Source organism: Neopsephotus bourkii, unplaced genomic scaffold (genome assembly GCF_033783945.1).
Source record: "Neopsephotus bourkii isolate Nb327-2 ecotype Australia unplaced genomic scaffold, CSIRO-AGI_Nbou_v1 NB_234, whole genome shotgun sequence".
NCBI classification, from domain to species: Eukaryota; Metazoa; Chordata; class Aves; order Psittaciformes; family Psittacidae; genus Neopsephotus; species Neopsephotus bourkii.
In genome coordinates, this window is record NW_026900744.1 from 212,668 (window position 1) to 237,854 (window position 25,187).

Here is a 25,187-nt window from a genome sequence, read left to right on the forward strand (position 1 = left end):
GTGCACAAGTCACTGCTCATCCTTTACTCAACAGCAGGGATGGATCAGCATTAGGTGACCACAGTACACTCCTGACAGCCCCTGGCCTTCACAGAGCAGCCTGAACTCACCAACTCCATTGCCTTTGAGTCTGCTAAAGACAGAGGAGCTTCCAACAGAGTTCATGCTTCCCGCATCACACCTCGCCTTGCAGTGTAATGGTAGGAAGTTGGAGGTAGTATTCAGTTATAAAAACAAAACAAAAGGACCAGGGAATTTGCACTAGAAAGATAAAACCTCTTCCACAACCACAGCTTGGGAGCCTCATGACAGTAAAGAATATGTTTATATTCTGCGTTTGCATTTACACTTCATCTCTGATTCCTTCCCAGTACTCCCACCCCGTATTGCTCGTATAAAAAGAGATGTACTAGAGACTCCAGCTACAGTCTGTAGTATTTTCAGGCCTTGATGGCAGTCTGCAGTCTATTTTCCAGGCTCGTAAATCTCAGGAGAAGTGTTTCATTATTCTGTTCAGGCAGTGTGGAATATCTGAGCCACAGATCCTCACGGATGTTTCCTTTCTGGGCCATTCCATAGGCAGGCAACATTTTGCGTTTCACAAGTGCCCTTAAATTCTTTCACCAGCTCATTCCTCTTCAAACAAGTTGGAACTGAAAATTCCTCTTTCAAGTCCTGTAGGATAAATTGCAACCTCAACATTCCAGCCTGAAAGGAGCATTTTTCCTCTTCTCTTCAAACATTTTGCCTTCTAGGTAGAAGAGGACAAAAGCCGTGACCTTCCTCAGTGAATTCAAGACACCAGAAGCCAAAGTAAACAGCTTTTACAGTGTTTATAGTGCTTAGGAGCAAAGTACACAGCCTTCTTCAACAAAAAGCAGCTCTGTTGCTGGTTCCGTTACTACAAGCTGACATAGCAACAGGTCAGAGTTGTGAAGTTCACATATGGAACCACGTTAGTGTTGTATTTGTTAGCCCTGGGCTCAGGACCACCTCACCTAGGCACCTGATCTTGTGAGATCTTTTACTACTTTTATATATGTGCAAAGAATATGAAACCAGCTTTGTTATTAAGCCATCTGGAAAATGTAAGCTGCCTTTTAGGAGTGACTATTTGAATTCAAGCATCTGTCCCAAAACAATACATTTCCAAGCTACTCTTACTTAGCAAACAAAGGATACAAGAGAAATACCTCCTAGAAATAAGCTGTTGTTTCTGACCTAAAAATGACAGGGATAGTGGTTTTGGTCAAAGAAGACCAAGAAGTTGGTGCCAAAACCATACTCCTTACTGCAATGCAATACATGCTCTCAGGACCAGCTCTGCAAGATGAATGGTGTTGAGACACCAGTCCTCTTTCTTGCATCACTGTCACAGAAAAGCATTTCAGCCTGGGAGGAAAGTGTTTCCAGTCAGATCTCCTGATCTCACACTACAAAGCACTGAGGAGTCCCCAGCAAAAAAGCCCAAAACTGGGAAGCACAAGCAGTGCTTGTCTGCTCAAAGGCAAGGGAGGCAAAAGAACTCTCTTTTATGTTCTTGCTACAGAGCTTCTGTCAGCAGAAGTAGGAGAAAGCACAGTAAAACAATTAGGAATGAAGGTCTGCCTTCCTTTTCCATCTGCCTTTTTAGAGCAGGGCAGACCTATACTGAAAGATGAAGTCTTTGACCTGAAGTGATGAACGAAAACATAACTGATAATTCAAACCTGCCATGGGGCAAGTTTAAAGGGAGGGTTGCCCCAAATGGTTTCATTATGTTCCAAAGCTACTGCCAGGAACATGGGTATTTTTTTCCTGTGTTTGCTGGTTCCTCTGCATTTAAAACATCTCTGTATGTTTGTTTTTCTTCCAGTCTTTTGTGGTTGCTTTGTAAACATCTGGGCTGGTTTTCAGCCCTTTGTACAAGAAGCGTGTGTGTGTGTGTGTGTCTGTTAGTTTTGCCAATGGCTCTTATGTAATGTTTGTGGGGATGAAGGAATCGGTTAAAACAGCTCCTTTGAAAGGCCATCCCAGCCCAAAACTATGATGGGAATATATCTCATGAAATGTCCTCTTCCCTCTTCTATACCAGACCATCAATTTCCCCGACGAGGTTAAAAACAGAGCCCTCTCTTTCAGTGGTAATCACTCAAGATGACATTTACTTCTTGCAATCCCAAGTCTCTGCTGAGTTTCACGGTGCTTGTATGTCACCAAAGGACACCTATGCACTTCCAGCCTGAATGAATTGCCTCATTTTAGGGCACAGAGGAATACATTTCCCAGGAATGAGACCCATACATTTCTTCTCTCATATGCAACACCTAAACCAATGTTGACCCCCTCCCAGTAGTGCAGCTCAGCAGCTAGGAAATAAATTGCTCAACAGCATTTGCCTGCACTAGATGTGATGGGTTATTGGCCAGTTAAGACCCTAATTCTTTTAAGCCCCTCTGAAAGCCTCTGCAGTTAACATTTTATATTGCTTCAAGTTAACTCTCCCCCAGTAAGTGAAGAGCTTTGGAGCTTTTAAGACCAAAGGAAACACTTTGTCTGTCAAGCTCTACTTTACTGTACAATCCAGACCATAAATCTTTACGAGCATTTCCTGCGGTAAACTCAAGGGTTTTGGTTAGTCTCTCACAGGTTTTCAACATTGGGGTTGATTTGGACCTCTCTTGGTGGTGCTGAGCTCCAGCCCATCGTGCCCTGCACCCGACTGCCTCTTCCAGCCTGAGGTGAGATCCTACCTCAGTCTTGTGGGAGCTCACAAGGAGATGGAGTTTTAGGAGGGTCCCTCAATCCATTTCCCTCGTATCCTAAATGGAAAGAGAGGAGAGGAGAGGAGAGGAGAGGAGAGGAGAGGAGAGGAGAGGAGAGGAGAGGAGAGGAGAGGAGAGGAGAGGAGAGGAGAGGAGAGGAGAGGAGAGGAGAGGAGAGGAGAGGAGAGGAGAGGAGAGGAGAGGAGAGGAGAGGAGGGGGGGGAGAGGAGAGGAGAGGAGAGGAGAGGAGAGGAGAGGAGAGGAGAGGAGAGGAGAGGAGAGGAGAGGAGAGGAGAGGAGAGAGGTAAAGGGAGGAGGCTCTGTGGGAGAAGAGCGATGGACATGGAGTTAAAAAGCTCTGCAGAAGGGAGTTGAACAGGCTGACAGAAGAAAGGTCAGTCTTATGGTGCGACGTGGCTTATGCATTAACATTTCTTAACTGGCTCTGTTCCTTCGGAAGAAATAATCTGATTTCACAGGCTTTCATGATTACAGGGTTTCCCCTTCCCCCATTCAAAAATACCCCCACAAAGCTCAATCTTCTTAATTTGCTTGGTCACAAATGGGAACAAGCTGCACTTTCTAAATAAATACTTCATGGTCTTTTTTCCCCCTTCTCAACAACGGAGTTCATGTAGCAGATTATCTGAACCAAATGGGTTTACAGTTCCCTACTTCCCCAGTTCCTCACCAGTAAGAAGACCACAGCAGCGACAGACCACATGTCAATACCAGCAGTGTAGCTGAAGGAAAACATGGGGTTTACTCCACACTGAATTTGGGTCAGTGTACCCGCATTTATTTACCACTAGACCACCAGATACAGCCCTGCTTCTCAGAAGCCACACATGATTTCATTGTGCGCCCACACCCCAAGCATTAGCCAGACAGGTACAGGTTTAAGAAGGATAGATTTCTACATGGCCTGAGCTTAGAGGACAAGTGTGGACACGGGGCTCTGAGACAAATCCATGGTTACCCAAGCACAGCCACCATTCAAACAGCTCGGTGTTCTACATCTTTGCTTGCTGCCTATGGATGTGGTTGCAAGTTGTGGTTGTCTAAATACATAGGGGAAAGAAGAAGTGAAAACCAAAAGGGAGAAAAATAATCTGTCACCAAGAAGAAGCTATTCTGACTGTTACTGTAATTAAAGGTGGCAGATACATGGGTAGTGATGAGGAAAGACAAGGATGGAGCACTATAGTCCTGACCTGGAACTTCCTGAGTTCATACATCTTGAGCTTTGTCCCAGGTCACCACACAATGCAGGGGGGATCTGTTCTGGTTCTTTCTCCCATTTTCCCCCTTCTATATCCCAAAAAACCTGAGAAAAAGAAATATCAAATCACTCATTCATGATTTGGAATGAATATTCATTACAGTTCTAATGAAAGGAAGATGCTCTTTCTACTTAAAACATGTCTACCCATCCACTGGAAGCTCCAAACGCAGCATGCCATGGTCTTGCAGGGGCTGAAGATGCTGGAGGATTGATCTGTCCCTCTGACACTGAGCTCTTAGCATATATACCCAGTATAAACTGGATGAACCCTTCTCTCTCTGCATAGGAAAATGCCTTTCGTTTCCCTCCACAGCACATGTTTGTGTGCTACGGGGTCTCTAGGAAACAGGGTCGCTAAGAAAATAAGGCTGCAACCGAGATCCTAGCCAAGAAACAGGAGATGCCCATAAAAGCCTATGTGACTTAGCTATCATAGCTATGCCTGTCTGTGTGTGTGTGTGAATTCAAGCCTCATGTCTTCTTTCCACTATGTTAGAATCCATTAAAGACTTTCAGGGTCACTGGAAGAAAGCAAAGGGAGTGGAGTCAAAACTTTGGTTCTTTCTTGACTTTCTTTTCTCTGCCTTAATACAGGTGAAAAAGTAACTCTTTTAGACTGCCAGACATACCCCTGAATGGAGAATAAAACCACAGCAGCTATCAAAAGGGAAATAAACACACATTGGCAAAGACCACACAAGACTAAGACAGCAAAAATTACAAGGAACCTCCTAACCCCTCTCCCCAATGCCCTGTCTTGTTCATACCATAGATGCCAGCAGATGTGAGTGACAAACACACCATTGTAATGCTCTGGTGACAGAGATTCTCACAGTGCTTTGGAAAACCTTGGATGACAAACAGCCCATCAGTGACCCCTGCAGAACTCCAACCCCAGGTAGCAGGTTAGAAAAACATCCCTTCACAATCACTGGATGAGGCTGAGCTGATAAACAACCACTAATCCCTTTAGCAGCTGGCGCAGCAGCTCATCAGTTTCCATAGTGAAGGTACATTACAGCTCTAGGACCATGGGCTGGTGTGATGGTGGCTTGATCTGCTCTTCTGCTGATCACAAACTGATGTATTACTGATAGCAAGGAAGGAAGGAAGAATAAACTTGGAAGGGATTAAACCTACAGCAACCAGAAGAGACATTAAAATGAACATGGAAATACACTACAGGTGAGTAAGGGGCTGTTACAACAAAGAACTGAATATTGGGGAGCAACAGTCACAGATGCAAAGCAATGGTCTTGCTTACCAGTCCCAGGGGGTCAAAACTCAGCAGTATGATGTGAAAGAATTATGAAGAGCAAGAACTCAGTGAGGTAACAACAGGAATAGCAGTGAACACCATGAGCTCTCTGAGCTGAAATGGGAATTCTGCTCCTGTATGTTCAAATTTCTTTCAATATATATTATATATCATACACTACATATATAATATATATTAACTAGGCCAGGCTCTTTCTTGAGGAGTGAAGACTTTATAAGCAGAAAGCATGCTTGAATCGTTTCACAAGAACAAGTGAACCCCTCTACTCCAAACAACATCCTCAGGGAAGTCCAACCTATGAAGTCTCTGCTTCTGCTTGCCTCAATTTTAGATCTGTTTCCATAGACACGTCAAACCCAGCCCAGCACCATCTGCAAGAGAGAAATTCCAGCTCTCCTGCCTGTACATAAATCCAAACTCAGACAAAGCCTGGAGGAACCATAGATTTCACTTTCTTTCATGTCTGAAGATTTCCAGTGTAGAACAAACACGAGATGCTCCGAGTCTGGAGTGTGTCTACACCTCCAGAAATGAGCAGAAAACATGTCTGGGGGAATGGGATCTGTATGTTTGCCAGTGGGAGAAATATGAAATTCCAACAGGTGATGTTTTTAAGGTTGCTTTTAGGCTGAAACCTGCATTTTAATCATTTACTGCAGCAACAAATCAGAGTTTTGTTTGTTAGTTTTTTTAGAAGAAGGCTTTCATTGGATCTTTTGCACATAGACTCTGCTCCCCCAGAAGAGACTGGTTTATGGAGAGCCAAGTGACTATTGAACCAGAAGTCTGGATTATGACAAGAGGTCTGACAATAGCTTGCCAAAGCTCATCACATTAGCACTGTTCTATCACACAGACAATGCAGACTCATGGTAAGACCTCAAATGTTTGTGAAGAGACCCAGCACCTGTAAGTAACACAGAGCCATGCTTATGGACACAACTTCTCCTGGTAGAGACACTGGGTCTCTGCTAATCCTCCCGCTTCCACTGTGCCTTTCTGAGTCATTCCTGATGTACATGGGTGCATCTTCGGCCAACTGTTATAAAGAACACGACCGTACTGAATCTGGCCAGAGGTAACTGAATAAAACATGACTTCAGCCAGAGTCCCTCTTGATTTTGCACTGTCAAGCAGCCAAGGCTACAGCTTGTAGTTGGATGAGGTACATAGCTGAGATAAACAACCACTGGTGACATTTTAGGCCAGCTGAGGTAATAATTGCACATTGACCTCCATTACTATCTGAGATGAGTGGAAAATATTGGCTCAATTGGCAATAAGTTTCCACGAGCTGACTTAAGATAACAGCCCATGCACTGCTTTTTCTGTGTTTTCATTCAGTTTTGAATAGCTTTTTTCTGCAGAAAACCTTTACACCCTGTAGCACACACATTGCTCCAAGCCATTCAAGCCAGAACTTGAGTTGGGAATGCTCTGACCTTGATATAGGACAGATACAGCAGCTGTAGATTACCATGATTATTTTTCCATGCCAGAACTCCTTCTTCATGCATGCTCTCAAGAGAGAAAGTCACTGATAAGCAGTGTTTACATGCAGTGCAAAGCCCTTCAGTGTGAGGGCACAGCCAGTGATTGGCACCATTGTCTGATCCAGCAGGGACAAGCTCCAGAGATGCTGGGCTAAACCATTCCAAGATCATTTGGCAGGAAGGGTGTAATGTGCTCTTTGACACAGCAGAAACCCCAGCAATGCAGGCTCCCTGTGGATACCTGCCCTAGCACACAGGTGGGGCAAAGTGATCAACCACAGAGAGTGCCCTCAACCCACCAGACAGAAGGTGGAAGAGGCTGTGGCGTGAAGGTGCAGGTGGAGAACTCAGCTTGGAAACAAGTGAGGTGCACACACAGAGGGCGAGAAGGGAAGGTCTGTTTCCCTCCCAGGAAACAGATGTGGAGTATCTCTGGAAACCAAATGAAGCCAGGGATTGCTTTGCATGCCATGGTCTGAACTTCATTGACAGCCTCTTTTCCTCAAACTGGGTACCAATCAGTTTTGCCTACACCAACCTCCCCAGCAGTCAGGATGTCCCCTTGCCCTAAATACCAAGCAGGGTTGACCAGAAGCAATATGCAAACTCTATTGGTGTTCACCTGCTGCACGTATTTAGGTCTGCAAGCCAGGCCTGGCAGTGAAAGAGTAAATCTAAGGTCATTCAGATGAAGGAAGCCAGAGGGAGAAAACAGCAGCATTTATCAACAGGGCTGCAAAAAGTTACTGCAGACACTGTGAGTAGTCTGGTACAAAGAGACACTTGAGGTGAAAGAATCAAGGCAAAGAATGACTCAAACCTGGACCAAAGGGTTGTTCAGATCCCCAGGTGGCCCTTCAGACATTAAACAGGGATGGGATTTGCCTACAGGTTTATGGATTAGATAAGAGTTTCACATGCATCCATTTCACATGCATCATTTCACATGCACATCCATTTCATGGATATGCTCAGGGATTACCTAACCATTCGCTCATACCTGGTCTGCATAAAGCATTTCTGCTACAGTGGTAGCCCAAAGCAGATTCCGTGCCTGCCTGCTCTACATTCTTTCAAGGATGGATGGGAATATTTCCTGCAGGTCTGGCCTTTCTTCTCATTTTGAAATCTCAGAAGCAGAAACGTGAGTTTCTTTGGCGAAGTTTCTCTGCTTGCCCTGCTGGAGATGGAGTAACCACAGCAAATGAATCAGGAGCAAGATGAGTAAGTACATATCTATCCGGTCAGCAGCCATCTTCCAAAGCTGTAGGAGGGCAAAGCAGTACATTCTCCTGTACTGAATCAGGACATCACAACTACCAAGTGTTCCAAGTTAAACACATCCAAAACCTGTTTGACTCATGTTTCACATTTAATTCTAGATCTCTCAAAAAGTTTACAAAAGCAAAGCTTGCCTGGACTAAACAACTGAACTGCATAAGGCACGTGGCATTAGCTCAGGCTTCTCTGGCCAGCTCTCTAAATGAAGTGTTTGGAAATAAGAGAAACACACAGATTTGGGATTGGAATGGATGAGAAATTTGGTTTCTTGTTTTATAAGAGAGTCCTGTGTAAATCTAAAGGAGCCTGCAAAGCTTCAACAAGACATGCATTAAAAGCAGCAGCAGCTCTGTCCACATATAATAGAATTATTAAAAGCAAGGCAAAAAGAGAAAGATTCAGCACACTGCTGGAGAGCTGCCCAAAAGCCCACAGTTGTGATGTAGTGTTTGGACTCAAATCGTGTTAACAGGGCAATATAAATCTGCAGAGAGTAAGACAAAGTCTAAAGAGAGCAGAGCTAAGCCAAGAAGGCCCAGAAACTGGCCACAGATTCAAGTGGTAGGTAGTTCAAAAGGGAAGTATTTGAAAACCTAATTCTATATAGTAAAAAGCTGGCTGCACTCACAGTTTCTTTTGAAGGTCACACATCCATTATGGTACCCAGGGAGCAAAATCTGAGTGATCAAGAGGATGCCATAGCAAAGTGCACTATAAAGGCTTCGTTTCCCTCACAGGTTCTACAATGGGCAGTTCAGTTATTGGCAGCAATGATGTTATTTCTAATGTAAATATTTCACTTTCAGCACAGCTGAACTGGGAGGGATTATAACAAGTAATGAATGAACCTCTAAATACTTCTCCAAGCCAAAAAACCCCAGTGATGGCATGCAGAGCTGAATCCTTCCAATCATCCAGCAAGAGATGGAGAGGATTTTGCATGACTCTCAGTAATTATTGCTTCCAAAACTGCCAGCGATGCCTTTTCCCACCCCTCTGTGGTCAAGGCAATTATTCTTCCAGGTTCTCACTCTTGGCCCACACCTCCATTGTCAACTCAATGGAAGAATGACAACATCCACCAGCTGCCTGGATAACATCCAGCCTGGATTATTACAATGATCTTGCATGAGAAACAGGATTAGAGAAGCAGAGAGAGTCTACTGATAAAGCTGCCCCATTTGTTTTGGTTCAAGATACTAAGGTTGTTCAGTAAATAGCTGGGGTACGTGGGAGACTTCCCTGCACCCTGAACAACTCCATGGCATTAGATTAGCTTCTGCTTTATTGCAGAATGGGAGAGCTGGGGATGATAGCTAGGTCAGTTTAAGTGAAGGCTTTCTAGGTTTAGGTATTATTTTCTCCTTGGTGTATGAAGAATTATTCCTAGAGATCACCTACAACATGGTGGGGAAGAGGAGTCCTTCGTGCAGGATTTCACTCTTTACAGCATGCCATAAATGTTCTCATTCCTTGCAATAACATACACCAGCATCCATACTCTCTTAAAATATGATCCAACCAGATGGGTTTCCATATTTACAAGTCTAGCAATGAAATATTGCTTATATCACATCCATTTTGGTAAAAAGCTCTCTGGAACAGCCTTCCAAAAAGACCACCCTGTGCTGCAAACACAGGATATCATACTGTGCACACTGACTCTGGCTTGATGAGTTTATGAATGGAACTGTAGGACATGACCATTCATCCTGCAGTATGCAGAGAAGGGACACAATGACCAAGGAGGTTCCCCCGAGTGCTGTGTGATTACCTGGATGCTGAGTTCATACAGGATCACATCTAAAACAGGAACCAATACTGTTGTGTCTGGTTTGCATCTGTGGAAAAGGACTCACTAAAAGAGCTTTGAAATAGAAGGGCCTCTTCAGGCCTCTTGGGAAGGTGACAAATGACACAGCAGCAGACAATACAGTCTGTCTTATACCCCTGTCATAATATGACCATCCCTCTGGCCTATGTTTAAAACCTTTGTAGGCTCACTGATATCACACCAAGGCAGATCCTGAACTCAGGAACTTCTCTTTTCTGTTCTGATTCCCTCTTCTCATTAGGCTGCAAGCCCTTAGCTAAACAAATTCCGGGGGGGGGGGGGGGCAATATTTGGGGCATCAAACGTGAAGAAAAGAAGCAACATAAGAGAAGTCAGTTTTGGGGAAAACCAAAGGTTGTGCTTGGCTGACCAAAAGCCCTGGGCTCACAGTACAGGGCATTCTAGTGAGACAGCAGAGCTATTCCTACTGTCTTCCAAAGCAAGGTGTCATGATCAGTCCTGTGGCTGATGCAGCTTTTGTTCCCACACAAAACAGCACTTTAATCCTTGGCTTTAGCCTTGTTTTTGGACATGAGGCTGGTGAAAAACTGAAGCAGTGATTACAAACTGTTCCCTGTTCTTGGAGGAATAACGACTGCAAAAGAAAACACAACCCCAAGTGCCAAGCAAAATGGCTAAGGTTAATGCTATTTGTCATTACAAGTGCAGAAAGAATACTAGCTGCCAGAAGCTCTGTACAAGGATGTGAAATCCATATTTCTTGTCCTTTTTGCTGTTTTGACAGCTAGAAATAATATTTCTCAATTGCTAAATCAACCTAAAAAAATTATGGCAATTCAACCTCAAAAAGATTCACAGCCTGCAATGACCAGCACAGAGGCAGGGATTTGTGTGCAGCTCCACACACCAACTTTGACCATTCCTGTGGATCCTGAGCCAGGTCCTGACCTCATCCAGATCTATATAAATCCACAGCCGTTTCGGTGGGGCTGTGAGGATGTGAAGTCAGGATTTGGCTGGTTACATTGGCTGAGCTGCGGGCACTTGCCAAAGAACTTTGTAATGGATCGTGTAAACACCAGGATTGCTCACAACAATTATGTAACCTGCACTTAATGCTGCTTCATAGAAACACTTACAAAAGGCAGTGGTCTCCATGGCTCTCCCACTCCCCACGTGTGCCATCACAGAGCTCCATCCCTCCTGAATGCAGGTGGCGTTGTTCCTGAAATTACAAAGGAAGACTCTGATTCCTTGCACAAAGGGCAGTGCAACAGTTCAGCCAACCAACAAGTCCAGAGTGAAACAGCTCTCCTGATCACACACTCTCAGTTCTCATCCTTTACCAACTCCTCATCTCATGTCGACATGGCCCTCCTGGTCAGCATGGAGTAGCAGCTTTTAGGAAGAGTGCTTGGCTTCAGACTCTCTAGAGTTAGCTCTACTCAGCCCATGTCAGCAAGGGAGAAAACTTTACATGTAAAGCAGAGACAAAAGGACTCCTTAGGCCACCCAGCACACAGGCTGGAAGGAAGTGAATGCAATGAGAAGGAGGATACTTCTTGAGTGGTCTCAGCTCTCAACAACCACCTTTGTTCATCCACTCTATCAGCAAACTTCTAGCTATCTAATCATTACATATCTGCTGCTTATGGTTTATCCCTCCCTTCTACACACATCCTTATCACTATAACAGATCCTACTCCAGTCTTCTTCATCCTTAGTTTATATACCATTAAGTAGTGAGTGGTGACAAATAACTATAAGAAAGGCCCAAATTCAGAAGAACAAGCATTTTACTCTGAAAGCAAACTGCCCGCAATGCTCAAAGTTTACTCTGATCCCTCATCCATTTGCATACTTCAAGAAACACAACCATGGTGTAATAAACTAAGAGATTTATTTCTCATATGAAACCCATATTTAGCACTGGTTTGGCAGTGGTAGGAAGGAAACCACAGGCAGCCTGCATGGATTAAGTGTTAGCTGCTTGATAAACCTGGAGTTGTCAGAACCATCAACTTCCTTATTGCATCTCGGGCTATCCAAAGCTAAACACTTGAGAAGGGTGCCTTTGGCTGAGCAGGGCTTTGCTCTTCACATCTTAGCTGTGCGGATACCAGCAAGGGATATATGTTTGCACACATAAAATTGCTATGAAAAATGAGAACTGCCTGCAGCTTCTCTGACACTGTCACTGTCAGCTCCTTGGTAACAGCTTCAGATACACCAGAGGACACTTGTTAATCCTTTTAAATTCCAGTATTACAAACACAGTGGCTCACTACTACCTGAAGTAGCTTCACTATTGGAAACTCCCACTGTTTCAATGTAGAGTTCCAAGTCTTTTTCCTCTGAGACTGTTTACTAACATTAAACCATTCTCTAAAGGAAATGCAAAGAACTCAGGTTCATGATGCTGCCACTGAATGAATGCGGTGCTCAGCATGGTGCAAACCTTGAATTAGATAGTCCAGATCCCCAAATTCACTTCCAAAAACCCACTGAAACCTTTGAGCTTTAAAACCCTTATTTGCTAGGAAAACACTGGCACCCATGTTTCCACAAAGCTAACATGCAAGGCGCTTGAACACAGGCCAACTGAATTCATTGTGGAATTGGAAACAATATCCATGAGGATGTTTTCCTGCTTGCTCAGCTCTCACTGACATGCCATCTGACTGGAAGTAGACAGGAGGACTCTTTAAAACGTCTTGCAATTACTCATTTATGAAGTGTGGGACAGAACAGGGAAAACTGAGATGATTGCCTTAAAAATGTCACTGCAGGTGTCTTGACAATCTTCATTCTCTACCACGTATTCCAGGCACAGGCTTTTGCTAACCCCCCCTCCATGAAGAATTGCTTCCTCAGCCTTGGAAACTCCAAGCACTCAAGAGTCAGGACACGTTATACTTCTACAAGTCCCAAGGAAATCATTCAGTTTATAGACCAACCAAACCCAATAATCACCATATTCTTAATCCTTGCCTTTTATTTTATATGGCTCAGAGGGCTTCTATTTTTAAGCATTTTCCTGCAGCTTTGAGAACAACAAACTTTTAATTCCAAAAGCACCACAGAATTACCAGATTCCAGGACAAAAAAAAACCCTCCAGAAGCAGTAAGGAGACCCAACCCTTACTGAGGTGTGTCCATCACATTTCATAGCATCAGGACTTTGTGTGCCTTTCTCCATTGAAGTGAGAAAGCAGATTTATATGGACAAAGTCACCTCTGACAGCAGATTGCCACAGAGCAAACACAATTAAATACAATCCATCTGAAGAGATACAGGAGGTTCCTAACAGGGCACACTTGTCATGGGAGAAACGTTTCAGGGAACAGGCTTATATTTAGCAAGTAATCTTTGATTTCACAGCTCTAAATACAATTATATGCCAGATTTTTTTCAGCCAAACCCCCATTAACCCCCAGATACTAACAGCATCATATGCCAAATAGCCTTTCACACACCCTTGGGAAGCGAGTGCCACTAAACCGTTTGCCTTTCCTGGCAACATTACAAGTGATTCCCATGAGAATGGAGCTGCTTTGGGTTCATCTACTGCAGCTCAAGCTCCCTGAAGGCCCCTGAGGAATCGTCCATACAGTACTAGTTTTGCACAGGAGTCTACAGAAGGACCAGGAATAGGAGGAAACTCTTCACTATAAAGGTGATGAGGCACTGGCACAGGGTGCCCAGAGAAGCTGTGGCTGCCCCATCCCTGGCAGTGTTCAAGGCCAGGTTGGACACAGGGGCTTGGAGCAAGCTGCTCCAGTGGAAGGTGTCCCTGCCCGTGGCAGGAGGCTGGAGCTGGATTGAGCTTTAAGGTCCCTTCCAACACAAACCAGTCTGGGGTTCTATGATTCTATGACCATGAATTGAACATACTATCAGTTACAAAGCTCTTAACCCAGCCCTGGATAGGCGCAGGAGGAAATCATCAGCAAACCACATCAGTCGGGGATTCAGTGCTTTAACAATGTCAGCCCCAGCAGGTCCTTGCACGCTCAGCCTGACTTCTATGAGTGGAGACTTCATCCTGCACCAGCTGCCAAGACAGACAGAGGTAGCCAAAAGAGACTGTGGGCATCCGTTGTTCAGGTGTGTTTCCAACAATAAAGTCACTGCAGCAATTCTCTTGCAAATACTTCAGCCTCTGGCTCCCTTCCCACATGCACACCCCTCAGATGCCACTAAATTAGAAGTGAAAAATACAACTTGGAGAGCACATTTAACATAAGTAAAGAGATTAAGGAGTTTATCTGTCAACGCCAGAGGCCAGATGTTTTTAAATTAAGAGAAAAAACAGGAGATTGAGAGAGATGTTAATTATAAGCTCTTTCCTTCCCTTTAAAATGTTTTAAAATATTTGTTAAAATACATAACTTTCCTGTAGGTTTTGGAGAGGGCTTAAAAAAAATACCAGTTGAGATTTCAGACTAAACTTCAGCGTCTACACAGGCCTGAGGAGGCTCAAATCTGCCTCTCCTTGCACATACTGCCAGTTTCCTTGCACATGCAGCACTCAGAGAGGAGTTACTTCACAGCAACTGCTGTGTATGACTTTACCAGGACCAGAGCTCAGCATCAGAAGGATACTGAATTCCACTGCTCTTCATCCTTGACTCTCAGTTTCCAGCCCTAATACCGTTCTCTAGGACCACTGAAATCGTGGATCTACAGCAGGCTCCCATGATACCAATCTAGCTCCTACCAGGATGAAAATAGAATTTAATGAGAAAGTTTGAAACAAAATCTAGAGAAAGGATGGGACTTCCTTAAAAACAAGCATATCCCAACACTAGTTAAATTCAAAGTGAGGCTTAATACAGAATTACACCCATTATAGAATCATAGAATCATAGAATAGTTAGGGTTGGAAAGGACCTTAAGATCATCAAGTTCCAACCCCCCTGCCATGGGCAGCACCTCACATCTAAAACATCCCACCCACGGTTCTGTCCAGCCTGGCCTTGAACACTGCCAGGGATGGAGCATTCACAACCTCCCTGGGCAACCCATTCCAGTGCCTCACCACCCTAACAGGAAAGAATTTCCTCCTTATATCTAATCTAAACTTCCCCTGTTTAAGTTTTAACCCATTACCCCTTGTCCTATCACTACAGTCCCTAATGAAGAGTCCCTCCCCAGCATCCCTATAGGCCCCCTTCAGATACTGGAAGGCTGCTATGAGGTCTCCACGCAGCCTTCTCTTCTCCAGGCTAAAGAAGGGGAGCCAGCCCCTTCTCTTTCACCCACCCTTCACATGGAGGACATCTATTTGAATGTTCCTAGAGGCTGCACCACGACCTTCTGGGATTTATATGATCAGTTTGTGCTGAGTTCTTGCTGCCAGTTTCTCCAACAGAAAATCATAGACTCACAGAATGGTTTGTGTTGGAAAGGACCTTAAGATCACCCAGTTCCAATCCCCCTGCCATGGACAGGGACACCTCACACTAAACCATGCCACCCAAGGCTTTGTCCAACCTGGCCTTGAACACTGCCAGGGATGGAGCACTCACAACCTCCCTGGGCAACCCATTCCAGTGCCTCACCACCCTAACAGGAAAGAATTTCCTCCTTATATCCAATCTAAACTTCCCCTGTTTCAGTTTTAACCCATTACCCCTTGTCCTATCACTACAGTCCCTAATGAAGAGTCCCTCCCCAGCATCCCTATAGGCCCCCTTCAGATACTGGAAGGGTTTATTTATCATATCATTCTATGATTCTGTGATCTGGGCATTAAGCCCCAAATTTGGGATGTGTAAAGAGAAGGAAAAGCTGTCTCACAATACCATTCTGTAGAGATAAAAACAACAGTATAGCAGACAAAGACATGATCCCCGGCCCATGTTACTTATAAACCCATGTCCAGAAAAAAGTATGGATTTTCTCATAGGGTTCTCAAAAGTGTTCCAGATTTCTACTTACACGAGTCAAGCCTGGCACCCAGTCAAGAGGTAGCTGGACACCTTCAAACCCTGGGACATTGAAGCCTGTTGATGATGGGGTACCTGAAAACTGCATCTGTTGCAAAGATCATTGTGGCAACACTGCAATGAGGTTTCATATGCAGAGTGGTTCTACTGCCTGCAGCCCTCCTAATGGTTCATTTCATCCAAATCAGGGATCTTCATTAATTAAGATCTCACCACATCTCTCTCTACCAAAGGATAAAAAATGCTCACCTGAACTGGGAACATATTTCTTCATGAATTTAATACAAATCCTGTTGGCTCTATTAGCTGCTATAGAAACACACTCCATTTTAATGTTTTGGGGGCTCAAATGGCACTTTTTTTCAGTTTTAGTGCCATCCTGTCCTAGTTTTATTGAACTCCTAAAAGTGTTTCCTAAAAATACTCTATCCTTGTATCTTTAAAAATAATAATTTTTTAAAGCTATCCAAATTCCTGGAAAACTTAACTCCATTTTTGAGTCTTTTCCTCTTCCTTTTAGATCTCCTTCCCGGTCTTTTCCACAAACCAGGAACCTTCACCTCTCTTCTTGCCCATGCACAGTTATTGAGACTCTGTGACAGCAGCAGCACATACAAATGCTTGAGGTTCTCAAACGAGTGATGGGAGCTGACTATAGAGAGCCCCAAATCAGGCAATTCAATAGCACCTACCTCAGAAGAAGGGTCTGAGGACCTCTGCAGACAGACGTGCTCTGCAAGGGTGCTCACACAGTAACAACTACTCACCTTCTAGAGTATTCATGTGTCAACAGATGTATAGACCATGCTGCAAACGTGTCACACATGAAGCCAGTGAATCCCACTAGCTGATGGGAACACTTCCCTATGAGCCTTAAGCAATCCATAGGTCTTTAGGAATTCAGGCCTCATTCTCTCATAGGAAAGTTCCATTAGTAAAGACATAAATTTCTCTTCTTACTGCCAATGGTATCCCAGAGTCATTCTGCACCATCCCTCATTTGTGTCTTAACAAAGTACTTTTAACTGGGTCAAAATCCATCTTCCTTTTTTCCATAAAGGCAGCTGACGTCTTGAGTTCATGTGAGGCGCACTGTGCTTTCTCTGCCATACACCTAAGTTTTAACTGCTCTATTTTATATCTATGTAACAGCAAAAAAAAATGTGTATGCCATATGGCTCTGCTGGTTTGGGGAACAGCAACCAAGCTCTATTGAAACCAGTGGAGTTCAACTGGCATACATGACTGTGAATGAAGCTGCAGAGCACCCTGGGCATAGGGACTCACAGTGAAGAGTCAGACCCGGGCAACTAAACTGCTTTATGAGGAGTTTGGATGGAGTACAAACCTCCCTTTGTGTGCTCTCAGGCCTGATAAATCTTTAGGGAGTGAGGCAGTCTTTCACACATGTATAACTGAAAGAAAACTCAGTTTTTAAATCTACAGTTGTTACAAAACACGGTGATCCTTCTTGCAATCCCCAAGCATGTCCATATGCTACACCCATTTCAAACTGAAGTGAAAGAAGATCTTTGTGCAACTGCCACCTCTCAACCTCACTTACTCTGTTTCCAAACCGGGACAACTTAAAGCCATCTCAACATGGGACACTGCTATGGTATTGTCAGAAGGGAGTGTGACTCTAGCTTTTACATATTGGGTCTGTTATAGCTCAAAAGATCAGCTATAGCCTGAGAAGACACCAGTGACTACTTCGGATATGGACTACATCCTGACTCCTATGCACACTCCAGACATGAAGGACAGCAGTGCAGGACCATGTCTATGGCACCTCCTGTATGAAGATAGGCTCAGAAAGTTGGGACTGTTCAGCCTGGAGAAGAGAAGGCTGCGTGGAGACCTCAGAGCAGCCTTCCAGTATCTGAAGGGGGCCTATAGGGATGCTGGGGATGGACTCTTCATTAGGGACTGTAGTGATAGGACAAGGGGTAATGGGTTAAAACTGAAACGGGGCAAGTTTAGATTGGATATAAGGAGGAAATTCTTTCCTGTTAGGGTGGTGAGGCACTGGAATGGGTTGCCCAAGGAGGTTGTGAATGCTCCATCCCTGGCAGTGTTCAAGGCCTGGTTGGATGAGGCCTTGGGTGAGGTGGTTTAGTGTGAGGTGTCCCTGCCCATGGCAGGGGGGTTGGAAATGCATGATCTTAAGGTCTTTTCCAACCCTAACTATTCTGTGATTCTATGATGCTCATTTGAAGGGAAAATCCCTGTTCTTCTCAGGAGCTGAAGACGCAACGGGAAATGGGAGGATCTTTGATGCCTCAAGTTCAAGCCAAATCAGTACATTGGCTCCTGCCTTTCCTAGCCAGATGGATTAAAACAAACCAAAAATAATAGAACAGAAAAAAGGGGAACAATGTCCCCCGGACAAAGAACATCCTGTGAACTGGAACCACAGCACATCTGGGGGCCTCATGTTGCTGCTGAGTAATGCATGACCTGGGGACACTGTCATTTTGTGCTTAACAAGTCTCCAGAGGGAAAAACTGACATTTGAAAGAGACAAAAAAGCTTCTTCATGTGATGCCAATGCACCCTCTCCTGTTTTACTGGGAAGTGGGAGCATGTGAGCAACACAGACATGAGCTCATGTAGCTCCACTGATGTGAGCCACAGCCTCTCAGTCTTGATGCCAACATCAAAAGCCACGTGCCAAGAAACATGGCATCTCACAGGACCTTTTCTTTTCCATCTCTGTTCTGCCCAGATTTCCATCAATTCTGGATGGAAATATCAGTCAAAGTAGAGGGACAATTGCAGAAGCTTCACAGTCGTTGCTTGGGAAGGCATCTGCTTAGTTCATTTCTTAATCAATAATTTCCCTATAAGCCATTCTTTACAATCCACTCAGCAAACAGGTAACATGCATGCAGGTCTGGAACTGCAAAACTAGTGTCAGGAAGATTTGTTTGAGGTTTCACAGACCAGCTGTTTGCCATTGGGTTAGACACTGATACAGACTTACAACTGAGGTGTGGAGATTCCCAGTCTTATGAGCAGTTCATGGCCCTTGATGCTGGGCATGGAAAGGGCATGAGGGAATATTACCAACTGGTTAAGCAGCTTCCTTGTGAGAGTGTAGTACATGCAGTGAGATGATGGCACAGCTTTGATTGAGAAGATTCCAGGGTTTGACCTCCCAGTGTTGCAAAGTAACAGACTAGAATAAGCTGTCTGAGGCTTAAAGCAGAACAAAATGCACCCACAATAGAAGCAGGCACCCTGAGACTGTGTGGGGATGACCCATTAATGCTGGAATTCCTTCACGTCTCCCTTTAAATCACCTTAAGTATCTTTGGGCATGTTCTAGGTCACCAAAATGCTTCTTTCCACCTCTGCATAGCGAAAAACTTCCAACCATATGTTTAGACCTGGACTTTATCAGAGTTACAATATGTGGCATCCACATACAGTGGATTGCTATACTAAGCCCTTCATGAAGGCTGCCTTTGCAGGCTACAAGAGGAACTGAGCCTTCTGGAGCACAGCAAAGTCCTTAAGACCAGCTGAAGTTGTTTTCTGGCCCTGTCAGTTCCAAATGAAGTACTGGTAAGAAGAGGTTTCACTTTTTAAAAGGAAACATGTTCTCAACATGGTTCTTATAAATTAAACCACATCACTCTTTCATGACAAAGGAACTTCATGCATGATTGATGAAATATCCTAAACACTCTTACAGAGGGAAGTGTAATCATGGGAAGATCATAAGCAACATGCACCAGAACAAGGCCTGACAAACAGCATGGTGCAATGAAAATAGGCATTTAGAGCTTGATGGAACTTGATGAATATTTGCTTACTGTATATTTATTTTAACTGGAAATAAAGAAACTCAGTGATGAGTCTTTAGGAGCTGGTACAGACATTTTTAAGTGTCACGAGACACGGCAGGCTAATTATTACTTGGTGTAAAGCATTACACCAAGTTTGGGTTCAACTTAAAGAGGGGAGGTTTAGGTTGCATACAAGGAAGAAGCTCTTCCCTGTGAGGGTGCTGAGGCGCTGGCACAGGGTGCCCAGAGAAGCTGTGGCTGCCCCATCCCTGGCAGTGTTCAAGGCCAGGTTGGACACAGGGGCTTGGAGCAAGCTGCTCTAGTGGAAGGTGTCCTTGCCTGTGGCAGGGGTTGGAACTGGATGAGCTTTAAGGTCCCTTCCATCCCAAACCATTCCATGATTCTGTGATGCTATTAGAGCTCCCCGTGTCTGAGTGTAGACACTGGCTGAGGAAACAAGCCATGCTTTGGTTACAGACCCCACTCTGAGGAGACGCTCATGTTTCAGCAGTGCTATGCAGACTCCCTCCAGCTCACTGGGCAGCCGGCTGCCAGCCCGTGTGTCACAGTCAGAGCTGTGAGGTGGTTTGTTCCATGTGAGGGTGGGAGGCTGCCAATCTTAAAACGATCATTTTTGTTATTTGCAAACACAAAAATTGCTTTAGGCTCACTGGACAAGCCAAAGCCTTGATCAAAATCACGTCCCGTTCATGGGGACAAAACATATGTTCATTTTATCCCAAAAAGAAACAAGGGGGAATGGGGGAGAAAGGGGAGGGAATCTTTTTATCTTGGTTTAGCATGAAATACCATGCATGGCTGCCAGTTGTTTATCAGCTTTTCCAGATCAACAGTATGTTCTTTCTTAAGGCCTTCCATTAAAGAGCTTGCTGTCAATCTAACTTCCATTAAGTAACCAAAACCAAATGGGGAACAATCTTAGACTCTGGGCCTGTCACATGACACTGCTCTTTAAAGAGCTTTTTTGGTCATCACCCTACAGCAAGAGTGTTCTGAGAACCTAAATCATAAATATTCACTGCTTTCTGCTTTGGGATACTTCCCACATTCATCCCTTTTTTTGGCTTTGCCTGTGACAGAGGAAGGAGCAGGCTTGCTACTGGTGTCACCTTCACTCCTCCATTGGCTAGTTCTGCTGTCAGACCCCTCTTTGCATGGTTGGTCCCTTCTTTGCGTTGTATGCCCTAAGTGAAATAAAAACTCAAAGAAGCATAGCAGGAGGGAACTTCGAGTCAGGTAAAGAAAACCTGATACCAGCAGAAGGATCAGGGAGAGAGCTCAGGGATGCCTATTCCAGCACTGGAGTTGAGGGAAACAGCTAAGCAAAGAAAAACAAGGTGTCCTTATCTTCGACAAAACACATCCATCCTTCAGCTTCAAAAGATCTTCTGTGAACAAATACCATAAAGGAGAAGACACTTGTTTGCCTAGGAAGAAGGGTGAATCAAAACAGGGTTTTAACAACTCTCTTCTCTGTTCCAGTGAGGGGGAAACCTGCAAATACAAACACACAGGATGTATCCTGCACACAGGATATCAGCTTGTGTAACTATAATTACAGGGACTCTGTCAATCATTAAGGCAAAGTAACTGGCATTCCTTCCTGCCGAGATGAATTCTCACACACACTGTGGCAGGCCTTTCCAGATGGATGAGCCCTAAATTGCCACAGGCAAAGGAAACCATCCATGCAGTTAAACTAATGCTAAGATGGAGCAGGATAAGGCTGGGAAGGATTGGCATTGGGAATGACAACAGCAGCGAGAACAAAAAGAAGGAGAAAGTCATCCATCATTGCTGTTCCTCTCCTAACAGCATCTTCCAGGTGGTCCCAAGTTTTAGGCATGTTATAATTTAAGGGTCACTGGTATGTATTCTTTTATACTACCCATCCTTCCGGCTGTGGCCTCACCTGATAACAGCTACAGATAACAAGGGCAAAGAACCTTTAGATCCTGACAACACCTGCTTTGCACAGGATGGAGTTAGAGCTCCAAGTAGGATTGCCTTTGGGCATTGTCAGGAGGTTTTCTTCCTATGCCCACTCCCACCGTCTTCAGCTATGCTGGATGGGGACATGAGAGGCCATTGCACTGTGCCAGGCACATCTCTTCACCAAACCTGCCCCAGTGCATCCTGACTGGCCAGCATTCCAGCAACATTTCACATACTTAAACCATTATATATCTCCTATATGAGGTTTGAATTTCTCCATAGTTCCCTCAGGTCCGTACCTTTTAGATGGCACAATATCTGCAATACCTCCAAGAGAAACAACTACAAGTTGCCAATGCCCAGCTAATCTTAAGAGAAATAACCCCACTGAATTTATAGTAAGTGAGGAAATTAGTCCATGTTTTGAGTTCCTTCTATCTTTAATACCAAAGCTATGGCTTTTTTGCCCTTACAGCTGTCTGTCAGCAGTACTGAGGGCCATCCCATGAATTTTAATGCTTCTTGAGAGAACTTTAAACATATTACTCTAAAAATAAGGACATATTTAGAGTCAGTGCAATTCAAATGCACTCACATAAAGTAAGGATAATGGACTTGGGTTTTAAAAAGGAAGATTTACCATCTGCCTTAGAAAAGTAGATGGAAGGCAAAAGACCTGCAGTTCTTACTGTGCACTACTACCCGCAACACATCCCATTGTTGCCATGCCCAAGGATTTGCTAGCAGAGAGAACAGTCTCCTTTTGGCCTTCTCTGACTCTGAACTTGGCTCTCAGTCTACTGGTGAATATGTGAGCATCACAACTTCTGCTTAGGCCAGAGGTTGTAGCCAAGTGAAACCACAGGACAGTTCAGTATACCTAAAGTCAGCACACTTAACTAGTTCTCTAGCAAGCAGTCAGACACAAATTAGCAGACACCAGCATGGAGGGGAAGTGTGAGCCATGTCTGTGAGGTCCAGGGTGAATGGGCACTTCATAACTCTAATTTCTAATCTAATGTACAATCCATATACTGGAGTTAGTAACATAAGATGTTTTCAGCCATAGCAATAACCAATAGAATCACAGAATAGTTAGGGTTGGAAAGGAACTTAAGATCATTCAGTTCCAACCCCCCTGCCATGGGCAGGGACACCTCGCTCTAAACCACATCACCCAAGGCTCTGTCCAACCTGGCCTTGAATACCGCCAAGGATGGAGCATTCACAGCTTCCTTGGGCAACCCATTCCAGTGCCTCACCACCCTAACAGGAAAGAATTTCTTCCTCAATCTAAACTTTCCCTGTTTAAGTTTTAACCTGTTACCCCTTGTCCTATCACTACAGTCCCTAATGAAGAGTCCCTTTCCCAGCATCCTTATAGGCCCCCTTCAGATACTCCAAGTTCTTTACCATGAAGTGCAGACACAATCTTTAATTCTCATCAAGGAACCTCAGGGAAGGATAGAATAAACTGATATTTTGATGATCTCCCTCTCTCCCCGTACAAGGCTTTAAAAATGTGTGAAAAGGATTAGCAACAAAACTGTGGAGGAAGGTCAGCAAAAGATGCCTGGGTTAGCAAAGTTTCTTACCCTAGAAACAGTCTGAAATGCACAACAGACATTATCTCATCCATTCATGAATGAGAAACACTGTGAGGACAGTCCTTTAGAGGCCCTTTTAAAGCCTCATTACTATGGTTCCTGTACCTTTGCTATCCTCACCACATTAAGGTATTCAGGTCTCAGCCTGCAGAGAGTGATGGTGCTAAGCACAACGGAAGACTACTTGTCCCCTTCCTCCCTGCCCAGTTGATTGACGCTATTTTCTGACTTACTGCAGACAATCACTACTCTGATAGACAAGTGATTAAACCCCACAAAAATGCTATATCATAGCTGACATTCTGGCCTTCATTCCTGCAACACTGCCCCTCCACGCTAAGGTTCTGGACAGATCATCAGCCTTATCTTTGAGCTTCCTGCCTTATGTCACAACCCTACTGTTATTTAAACACAGTTTTGTATTTAATTTAATTTCCTTGGTTTTGTTTAGCTTTGATAAAGGAAAGGAAATCTTTTCTAATCGGTTCAAAACAAGCCCATTGACTCAAGACCAAGTTCAATGAGCTATCAGGGCCAACAGGATACTAATGGCTAATGCAAAAGTCTGAGAAAGAGTCATGGGAACAAAAGGCATTGGAGGAAGAACAACTTGTCCTTTAAATGTGTAAAGAGGAAGTGGGATGCAGAGAAAAGCTCTGAGCTGAAAACCCATTGCAAGAGGGACTGTGACAGAGAATAAAGGGACAGGGTGAGCTGAGAGCAAGAGAGCAATGTAATGGACTGCCTCTTATGTGCGTATATGTATGTGCATGTACATATATGTGCATATATGTCCAGGGGGGTTGGAACTGGATGATCTTAAGGTCCTTTCCAACCCTAACTATTCTATGATTCTATGATTCTATACATACATACATACAAATGATAATAACTTTTTCTCCCAAGCAAGGATACTAGGAAGGAAGAGTGATCTATAAACACAAAACCTCACGGAATTGAAACCAAAGTATTTATGGAGTTGGGAAACATCTACATAGCAGCTCCCAAAAGATGTCATCACACATGTTTTCAGAACATCAGCTCCTCACTTAATGTTGACTTAGCTACGTGTCAGTGTGGAATAAAAAGTTTTAAGACATTGAAAACATAAAGGGGTTGGCTCTATTGAACTAGGTCAACATCTAGAGTTTGAGCCTGGCAGAGAATCATGAAAACCTTTGGTCCTGAGAATGGGCTCTGTGACAGAGCCCCATCCACAAGTCTTTCCATGAGCTTCAAAGGACTTTGGCCCCTATCCCAGAACAGCTATGCAGGCTAGCTAAGGACAGGAGTACTCCTACAAGTGAACAGCATAAAGAGTAAGTCCAAGTCATAAAAATATTGTGCTAGCAGTTGAGAAGGGCAGAATACAAACGTAAGTGAAGAAACAGATTAAGGCCAAACAGATCAGAATTATCCAAGTCTCATGTATGTGCAGGGACACTTTATCTAAGAACTCACATGAAAACCAAAACTGCAGCCATCAGAACCCTTCCAGTAATCACTGTCCAGACCTCCAGCCAAACTTCTTTCTCTCACAGCTGTGAGACCAACAGCTCTAACTCTTTAAAATCCTCCCAAGTATCCAAGTATATTGGCCCTGATTTGCAAATCTCCACTGATGGATAATAATTGGGTCAGATCTTCCCTCCAACTTGCTCCATGCAAAATGCTCAGTGCACTTTTACTGCATCATATCTGCTAGTACAGAAACACTGTTATGACATCCAGCTTTTAATGCAGTGCTAGCTCCTTATTTACTAGCTCTACAGACCCAAAAAATCCCTGGCTCTTTTCATCATTTGCTAAGAAGTGTCAAGGGCATTTTTTCTCCATTGCTACTAATTCACATGAAGGGCCCTTGGTCATGCTCATAATAGCTGTATCTTTGATCAGCACCCAGGTCAAATACCAGGAGAACAGCCTTCCAAGAAATGCTTGGCTGTTCTGTCTTCCATCATCCTAAAGGTAGGCTCTGCCAACAAAATGGCTAGGGATTTC

The 25,187-nt window shown here is 44.1% G+C and overlaps 1 long non-coding RNA gene across 1 annotated transcript; it reads right to left on the bottom strand.

Annotated features, from left to right (window-relative positions):
- Positions 1 to 203: 203 nt before the first annotated feature.
- Positions 204 to 11,106, bottom strand: LOC133207630 (uncharacterized). Its single transcript, XR_009724098.1, has 3 exons — positions 11,017 to 11,106; positions 4,985 to 5,119; positions 204 to 663 (listed from the first exon to the last, which is right to left on the bottom strand). It is a non-coding gene; the product is annotated as an uncharacterized LOC133207630 (long non-coding RNA).
- Positions 11,107 to 25,187: the final 14,081 nt, after the last annotated feature.